Source organism: Lissotriton helveticus, chromosome 1_2 (assembly GCF_964261635.1).
Source record: "Lissotriton helveticus chromosome 1_2, aLisHel1.1, whole genome shotgun sequence".
NCBI lineage: Eukaryota > Metazoa > Chordata > Amphibia > Caudata > Salamandridae > Lissotriton > Lissotriton helveticus.
Window position 1 is genome coordinate 44,762,472 of NC_136058.1, and position 8,837 is coordinate 44,771,308.

Here is an 8,837-nt window from a genome sequence, read left to right on the forward strand (position 1 = left end):
GCGCGCAAGTTATAGTTAGCTCAACTAACTATAACAGGCAAAGATCTCTGGTTTTATATGAGTCAAATGTCCAACTACTTATAACGTCTCTGAAATCTATGTTTTTTTCTGTGAATATATACATATACGTATAATTTAATACAATTCAAAACCAAATATGATTGATGTTTGCTATTTGTATTATCACACAAATTACTTAACCTTGATGAGGTCCCTGGCATGGATTAGTAAAATTAAGGATATAACAAGGGATACGGTCACTCATCAGGTTATTCATTTTTATTTTATAAAAATAAAACATTAGATATGCTATTGTAACTTTTTAAAAATGCTTGTGATTGATTTCTCAACATTGTGTTACATCAATACAAAAAACAAAAAAATGTAAATTTTTATTTCATTTTTGTATACATGAAAATCAACTTCGATCAGAAGAAGGAGAGCTGAAATGCCATCGCCAAGAAGGTGCATGCCCTGGTGGTCTACAAACAGTGCTGCATCCACTGCAGACAGCGATGGGAGGACCTACGATGCTGGACCAAGAAGTCAGCTGATGTCCAGCTCAATCAACAGTGGTTCTTTCGGGTATTAGAACAATTGCTTTAAATCATACGTATGCCTTCAGCACTAATCAAGGTATGGTTTCAAAGATATGCTTCATTAGTCAGCTTTGAAGTGCAACACCAGACAAACGAAAAAGGGTCAGAGTGGTTTTTTAATTAAACAGTTATTTTTTCTTTTATCTTTTTGATTTTTCAACTGACACCTTCTGTTAGAACATCAAAAGCAGAAATTTTTACTTTTTCATAAAATACAAAATGCGGCGCAACAATTCAAATCAGTGACTGAATGTGAAATATAGTGACATTGTGACATATATAAGTGAAAATCTATGTACAAGTGAATGAGTGATTATAAAGAACGGGGGAAGGTTAGAAAAGGCCAATTCCTATCTCATTAGTACTCGGGACCAACACGCTATTTCAGATTAGCTATGATGTGTTGGACTCGGTAAGTTGGTCCTTTGATGGTTCTGTCGACGTTTCGACCCTGTGGACACCTAATTTGTGGGTCACTGTCGGGTCTTCTTCAGGACGGGGACTGGGAAGGGATTATTGCGCCTGTTGGTTTAAAAGGAATAAAACCATCAGGTTTGGGTGTTGCACAAGAAATTATTAATGGAAGACATTATTATGTTATTACCAGGTCTTCAACGAGCAGACATCCTTATATTTTACTTGGTGCGGGTGTCTTCAGCAATCTTGACTCTGAATAATCCAAAAAGTGAGTGTTAATGGACTGATTGCTCAATTTAAGCCATTCTAGGAATTGAATTCGACCTCACGGGAGTGTGACACTCACCTATTTTGTATTACTTTGTGGCCATATTCAAGGATATTTCTATTTGACTGTAGTCTCTAGTCACCAAGATCGTTGTGTATTACTTTCGACGATCTGCAAATTAATGTCATTTGCAAAATATTAGTATTTTAAAAGAAGTTTATTGGGAGTGTCTAATCATGGTTAGTCACCTTACTAAGTTAAATGGGCAGCACTCACCAATTGCATATGTAGGTATCCATATAGCTGTCTGCCATCAATTATGCCCATTCGATTACAGGGCGGGATTTCTGTAATAGTGAAACGGAAAAAATCCGTCAGTGAACCAATCCCAACAAGCTTAATTAAAAATGGCTAGATTTGCGGTTCTACAATTCTTACTTTTAATGTGTGGTTTCCTTTCGTCGGATCGGGATTCTGGACTCGTCCGCTCGGCAGAGCTGTGCCGATTAGGTGGATGCGAGTCCTTCACGGCGGTAGTTAACTACTTCCGCGTTCGCCTCGAGGACGTTGGCGTTGACGGTTGCCTAGCAACGGCGCAAAAAAAGCAAGCGTCAGTGTGACGTCTTCCCGTCTATGATAACCTACTGAGTCAGTTACAAGGAGCTACTGGTTGCTAGGTGATCAGTGCTCGGAGGTCGAACATACCTTTGGGGTATAGAATCATGGTATTTTGGACTGCTACATCTGTTCCTGAATTGGTTATAAGCGGTTTCGCGGATCGGGGACACAAAGGAATATCAACATATTTCAATGGCAAAGTTGAGACATAATTCACGTTAGCATGATTAAAGCAAATTACATTTGAGCGTGATACGTGTACATTGCAACACATATAGCGTGATATTCCAAAACTGGAGTTCGAAAACAGGGCAATAGATACAATCATAGCCATACATTCACAACTGTCCCATTTGCCTCGCTGTTTCTTCTCTCTCATTAAGCCCTTGTGAGACACTGTTAAGAGAATGTATCCATCTACACTCTTTGTAGCTCATTGCCTTCACTGTCGAGCCACCCCTTGGACCTATAATTATCTTTTCCAAAACCCTCCACTTGATCTCATCATGCTTATGCTTATAGGTGTTATAATGCTCTACTAGTGGGGCCCCAGTAGTGTTGCATCTAATTCGGCTCATATGCTGCAAAATTCTTTGTTTGACTTTTTGTGTAGTTTGTCCTACGTAAAGCAATCCACATGGACAAGTGATGGCGTATATCACATGGGTACTATTGCAATTCGTAAAATGTGCCAATTTGTATGTTCTAGAATTGTGTGTGAAGCTGGATCCTTCCTGGCAAAGATCGCACACCTTGCAACTACCACATTTGTGGTTGCCAACCACCGGAGGCAAATTCAACATACTTCTCAAGTCTTGTTGCTTGGGTGGATTGAGAAAGGCGCTGACCACTACGTCTTTGATGTTCCGTCCTCGTTTGAATGCAAAGATTGGCTGCTCCTCTGTCTGTAGATCACTCGCCACCAGATTCCAGTATTTCTTTATCGTTTTTTTGATATCCGTGCTTTTGGTGTTATATGTGGTTACACATACCAAATTCTTCATGCCATCTGTCTTCTCTTTTGGTTCCAGCAATTGTTCACGTGGTTGGTACCATGCGCGTTTTCTAGCTTTTTTTAGCAGGCTCGATGGATATCCGCGACTCTTTAGTCGCGATGTCAGGTCTTCCGCGGCCTTGAAGAAATCCTGGCGTCTGTAACAATTTCTTCTCACTCTCAGATACTGCCCATAGGGTAGGTTGTCTCTTAGGTTCCTGGGATGATGTGATCCATACATCAGGAGTGTATTTCTTCCCATAGGTTTGCGGAACAGATCAGTGTATAGTTGACCCCCTTCAACCTTAAAAGTAAGGTCCAAAAAGTCAATCGATTCCGAGTTGCTGGTCATTGTGAATTGGATATCATTATTCCTGGTATTTATCCATGTGTGGAAGTCTTTCAATTCCATTTCTGTCCCGGACCAAATCATAAGCACGTCATCAATGTATCGTTTCCATACATCAATGTTGTGCAAGTATGGATTGTTGTGGTCATACAGATGCTCCTCCTCGTAGTGGTCCATAAAGATGTTAGCCAAACTCGGGGCATAAGTAGCCCCCATGGCTACTCCTTTACATTGGTAATAGAACTGATGCCTGAACACAAAGAAATTCTTCTTCATTGCGATCTCAAGGAGGTTCATCAGGAATTCAGTTGGTATCCAATGAGGTCTCTCTCTTCTGTCTAGAGTTTTCGTGATAACTTCTATTGCAGTGGTCTGGGGAATAGAGGTGTACAAAGATGACACATCCAACGTCACCATTATCTGTTTCTTGTTATCAAAGGGCTGGCCTTCCAGGAGCTGTATAATGTGCATGCTGTCACGTACATACGATTTAGTTTGTGCGACCCAAGGCTGCAGGAAGTAGTCAATAAATCTATTAAGAGGCTCCAAAATCGAGCCACAACCCGAGACGATGGGTCTACCAGGAGGCTTCTCTAGTCTCTTATGCACTTTGGGAAGTGTATATATTGTGGGAATTCTTGGCTCGCGTTGATTAAGGAAATCGTACTCATTCTTGCTTAGAAAGCCCATATCCATTCCATTTTTAGTTACTGTGTCAATTAGTGCCTTTATTTCGACGGTAGGATCTCCTCCGATCTTACTATAACTATCATGCATTTGGAGTTGCCCATTAATCTCTTCAATATAATCTTGCGTATTTTGTACCACAATTGAACCCCCCTTGTCTGCTGCTTTTATGACTATGGCTTCATTGTGTGATAGTTCATAAAGTGCATCCTTTTCTTCTTTGCTTGTGTTGTATTGTACATATCTTCGCTCTTCCAGTGATTGCATGACTTCTTCTAAGACAACTTTCTCAAAAGCCAATATTCTTTCACTCATGGTGAATGAGGCTGGTGTAAATGTAGAGACTGGTCTAAACATCGTTGCCGTTCTTGTGGGTGAGGAATCATTTTTGGTGAAAAAGTATTTCAGTCGGATTTTTCTAAAAAATCTCTGCAGTTCTAACTTTACTTGGAATGAGTCTGGGATATTTGTGGGCACAAATGAAAGACCTCTGGATAGGACATGTTTTTCTGCGTCTGTTAGGGTATAACTGGATAGATTGATCACTGGATCAAGATTTTGTATGGGGGTGTTTGTCTCTGGACTTGGGAGTGTTATTGTCAACGGGCAATTAGCGTCCAGAGTGGTTGCAGTTTGTAACTCCGGGTTATGGCCTCGTGTAGTTTCAAGAGGTAGCAGTGACATGTATTCACTAACCTTAGGAATATTTAGACTTCTATTGTCACCTAGTCCATCTGAAACTAATGTTGGATGGTTTCTAACCCCTGATGTACTTGGGATCTCATTATCATGGAGCCTCACCAGCGATATGTTTGCCTCCTTGTCGATATCTCCCCATGTGTATCCGGTTGATAAAACCTGACTCGGGATGTGCCCTGCGTTGATCTCCCACGCCCCCATCTCCTTGGGCGATCCCAATTCTGGTGTCTCCCCCCACCTCTGTTTCCTCTGGGGGGACCTTCCCCTAAAAAAGGATCCTGTGCCTGATAGTTCGGGTTACTAGTGGAGGGTTGGTTGATCTCTGAGTCAGAGCCACTACCCACGGAAGAGTTAGAGAATGTATAGAACCTACGTGGTCCCTGCCTTCCCTTATTTGTGAAGAAGCCTTGGGTATCTTGCTGATAATAGTTATCGGCTAAGTATGGATATGTAACCTTTTTATCGTAGTTCTTGACGTCTTTTGCTAGTTTGTCAAGCTTTCTACCTAAAGTGATTGTGTTAAATTCAGCCAATGTTTTCTCAGCGCGCTCCAACGCCTCCTTTGCGTTGGTGAGTGCAGAGTCACCCAAAATCTCGGTTTTTAGGTCAGCTATTTCCTGTATTAATTTCCTCACGTACTCAATGGCCGTCTCAACTCCAAGCACCATCCAGTGCCTGGAGCAGTTGTTGGCCACAAAGCTAAAACCTTCCCGAAATTTAGGGACGTCTATAAATATACCCGGCTCATTCCGGACCTGTAGGCCCAGTGGGATTATATTGGCTTCTAGGTATTTGGTTAAAACATGACCGTGTAGCCGTGATCTGATCAACTTTTTCTCCAATCGCTCGAGTTTGGCTAATTTCTCATTCAATCCGGCATCTACCGATAACCTCTCGTTACCTAACAGGAAACTAGTAGTACCTTGATCTCGAATCAATTTCGCTATATAATCTTCAGTGTATGAAAGAGTTTCCTTGTCAGACATAATAGAGTATATAGGATATAGGTTAGAAACACTTTTCACATTAGTAACTGCCATGGGGGCTACTTATGCCCCGAGTTTGGCTAACATCTTTATGGACCACTACGAGGAGGAGCATCTGTATGACCACAACAATCCATACTTGCACAACATTGATGTATGGAAACGATACATTGATGACGTGCTTATGATTTGGTCCGGGACAGAAATGGAATTGAAAGACTTCCACACATGGATAAATACCAGGAATAATGATATCCAATTCACAATGACCAGCAACTCGGAATCGATTGACTTTTTGGACCTTACTTTTAAGGTTGAAGGGGGTCAACTATACACTGATCTGTTCCGCAAACCTATGGGAAGAAATACACTCCTGATGTATGGATCACATCATCCCAGGAACCTAAGAGACAACCTACCCTATGGGCAGTATCTGAGAGTGAGAAGAAATTGTTACAGACGCCAGGATTTCTTCAAGGCCGCGGAAGACCTGACATCGCGACTAAAGAGTCGCGGATATCCATCGAGCCTGCTAAAAAAAGCTAGAAAACGCGCATGGTACCAACCACGTGAACAATTGCTGGAACCAAAAGAGAAGACAGATGGCATGAAGAATTTGGTATGTGTAACCACATATAACACCAAAAGCACGGATATCAAAAAAACGATAAAGAAATACTGGAATCTGGTGGCGAGTGATCTACAGACAGAGGAGCAGCCAATCTTTGCATTCAAACGAGGACGGAACATCAAAGACGTAGTGGTCAGCGCCTTTCTCAATCCACCCAAGCAACAAGACTTGAGAAGTATGTTGAATTTGCCTCCGGTGGTTGGCAACCACAAATGTGGTAGTTGCAAGGTGTGCGATCTTTGCCAGGAAGGATCCAGCTTCACACACAATTCTAGAACATACAAATTGGCACATTTTACGAATTGCAATAGTACCCATGTGATATACGCCATCACTTGTCCATGTGGATTGCTTTACGTAGGACAAACTACACAAAAAGTCAAACAAAGAATTTTGCAGCATATGAGCCGAATTAGATGCAACACTACTGGGGCCCCACTAGTAGAGCATTATAACACCTATAAGCATAAGCATGATGAGATCAAGTGGAGGGTTTTGGAAAAGATAATTATAGGTCCAAGGGGTGGCTCGACAGTGAAGGCAATGAGCTACAAAGAGTGTAGATGGATACATTCTCTTAACAGTGTCTCACAAGGGCTTAATGAGAGAGAAGAAACAGCGAGGCAAATGGGACAGTTGTGAATGTATGGCTATGATTGTATCTATTGCCCTGTTTTCGAACTCCAGTTTTGGAATATCACGCTATATGTGTTGCAATGTACACGTATCACGCTCAAATGTAATTTGCTTTAATCATGCTAACGTGAATTATGTCTCAACTTTGCCATTGAAATATGTTGATATTCCTTTGTGTCCCCGATCCGCGAAACCGCTTATAACCAATTCAGGAACAGATGTAGCAGTCCAAAATACCATGATTCTATACCCCAAAGGTATGTTCGACCTCCGAGCACTGATCACCTAGCAACCAGTAGCTCCTTGTAACTGACTCAGTAGGTTATCATAGACGGGAAGACGTCACACTGACGCTTGCTTTTTTTGCGCCGTTGCTAGGCAACCGTCAACGCCAACGTCCTCGAGGCGAACGCGGAAGTAGTTAACTACCGCCGTGAAGGACTCGCATCCACCTAATCGGCACAGCTCTGCCGAGCGGACGAGTCCAGAATCCCGATCCGACGAAAGGAAACCACACATTAAAAGTAAGAATTGTAGAACCGCAAATCTAGCCATTTTTAATTAAGCTTGTTGGGATTGGTTCACTGACGGATTTTTTCCGTTTCACTATTACAGAAATCCCGCCCTGTAATCGAATGGGCATAATTGATGGCAGACAGCTATATGGATACCTACATATGCAATTGGTGAGTGCTGCCCATTTAACTTAGTAAGGTGACTAACCATGATTAGACACTCCCAATAAACTTCTTTTAAAATACTAATATTTTGCAAATGACATTAATTTGCAGATCGTCGAAAGTAATACACAACGATCTTGGTGACTAGAGACTACAGTCAAATAGAAATATCCTTGAATATGGCCACAAAGTAATACAAAATAGGTGAGTGTCACACTCCCGTGAGGTCGAATTCAATTCCTAGAATGGCTTAAATTGAGCAATCAGTCCATTAACACTCACTTTTTGGATTATTCAGAGTCAAGATTGCTGAAGACACCCGCACCAAGTAAAATATAAGGATGTCTGCTCGTTGAAGACCTGGTAATAACATAATAATGTCTTCCATTAATAATTTCTTGTGCAACACCCAAACCTGATGGTTTTATTCCTTTTAAACCAACAGGCGCAATAATCCCTTCCCAGTCCCCGTCCTGAAGAAGACCCGACAGTGACCCACAAATTAGGTGTCCACAGGGTCGAAACGTCGACAGAACCATCAAAGGACCAACTTACCGAGTCCAACACATCATAGCTAATCTGAAATAGCGTGTTGGTCCCGAGTACTAATGAGATAGGAATTGGCCTTTTCTAACCTTCCCCCGTTCTTTATAATCACTCATTCACTTGTACATAGATTTTCACTTATATATGTCACAATGTCACTATATTTCACATTCAGTCACTGATTTGAATTGTTGCGCCGCATTTTGTATTTTATGAAAAAGTAAAAATTTCTGCTTTTGATGTTCTAACAGAAGGTGTCAGTTGAAAAATCAAAAAGATAAAAGAAAAAATAACTGTTTAATTAAAAAACCACTCTGACCCTTTTTCGTTTGTCTGGTGTTGCACTTCAAAGCTGACTAATGAAGCATATCTTTGAAACCATACCTTGATTAGTGCTGAAGGCATACGTATGATTTAAAGCAATTGTTCTAATACCCGAAAGAACCACTGTTGATGTTACTAATGTATTGCCCAGGTTCTCAGGGATACTGGGTTACCCCGTAAGAATTATTCTTGTCCAGCTCAATCAGTCCTCCTAACATTCAAAGGGTGTGCACCGCACCCTCACCACTTAATGGCCTGGATACTTGAGGTGGTCTATCCCCAGCTTGATGTGCAGTTGAGAGCTCGACTGCAGCATCAACGCTGTACATTCTTTTTTGAGTTTTTCATTTTAAATATCCTCTTGAAATAAACTTTATTGTTTGATTAACAAAAACCATTATAA

General features: G+C 41.3%; 2 long non-coding RNA genes across 2 annotated transcripts; one reads left to right on the forward strand and one right to left on the reverse strand.

The window, feature by feature from the left end:
- Positions 1-727: 727 nt before the first annotated feature.
- Positions 728-1,262, reverse strand: LOC144807757 (uncharacterized). Its single transcript, XR_013606429.1, has 2 exons — positions 1,204-1,262; positions 728-1,121 (listed from the first exon to the last, which is right to left on the reverse strand). It is a non-coding gene; the product is annotated as an uncharacterized LOC144807757 (long non-coding RNA).
- Positions 1,263-7,868: 6,606 nt separating this feature from the next.
- Positions 7,869-8,403, forward strand: LOC144807758 (uncharacterized). The gene is made up of 2 exons (XR_013606430.1): positions 7,869-7,927; positions 8,010-8,403. It is a non-coding gene; the product is annotated as an uncharacterized LOC144807758 (long non-coding RNA).
- The last annotated feature ends 434 nt before the right edge of the window (positions 8,404-8,837 follow it).